This window comes from Bison bison, unplaced genomic scaffold (genome assembly GCF_000754665.1).
Source record: "Bison bison bison isolate TAMUID 2011002044 unplaced genomic scaffold, Bison_UMD1.0 scf7180017864525, whole genome shotgun sequence".
Taxonomy (NCBI): domain Eukaryota; kingdom Metazoa; phylum Chordata; class Mammalia; order Artiodactyla; family Bovidae; genus Bison; species Bison bison.
Genome location: NW_011495076.1, coordinates 4,802,545 through 4,803,306, shown reverse-complemented (window position 1 = coordinate 4,803,306; position 762 = coordinate 4,802,545). Strand labels below are relative to the sequence as shown.

Here is a 762-nt window from a genome sequence, read left to right as displayed (position 1 = left end):
GCTTCCAGGTTTCAAAGAAGACCTTCTCCTGTAATATATAATGCCTAATTACTCAAGATAGACACATCACTCATTTATATAGATAATTTACAGTTTCTATCCTGTCCAAACGTGGCCATCAATTAGGTTGTTGAATCTGTTAGTGCATGCCCATAAATATACAAGTAACATATAATGGTGTCGTGTCCGACTCTTTGTGGCCCTACGAACTGTAGCCTACCAGGCTCCTCTGTCCATGGGATTTTCCAGGCAAGAATACTGGAGTGGGTTGCCATTTCCTTCTCCAGGGAATCTTCCCAACCCAGGGATTGAACCTGGGTCTCCTGCTTTGCAGGCAGATGCTTTACCCTCTAAGCTACCAGGGAAGTCCTTAGATAATTAGATTGACATCTTAGAGACACCACAGAACAAAACTACATAGCCCAAAAGGATGTATCTTTCTTTTAGAAAATGTGACAAAGTAACTTTCAGTCCAGAGCCCTAATTAGGATGTATACTTTCTGGTGAGCACTATAGATCCTCCTCTTTTCATAGCCCATGGGACCAAACGTATATTTGTCACTGCAGGATACTGAAAGCTCTTACAGAGAAAAATATGGGACACGTTGTTCCTCATGGAGGGAAAAAAAACAACAGAAACAAACAAAAAACCTCCTCACTCTATGACTTATTTGATTATATGCCATGTGTCTTAGCTTATCCTGCAAGATCCATCTTGACCTGGCCTATGCCTTTTCCTGACCTCAACTTCTGGTAGCTCCT

The 762-nt window shown here is 41.6% G+C and overlaps 1 non-coding gene across 1 annotated transcript; it reads right to left on the bottom strand.

The window, feature by feature from the left end:
* Window positions 1-293: 293 nt before the first annotated feature.
* TRNAC-GCA lies at window positions 294-365 on the bottom strand. The gene has a single exon. It is a non-coding gene; the product is annotated as a tRNA-Cys (tRNA).
* Window positions 366-762: the final 397 nt, after the last annotated feature.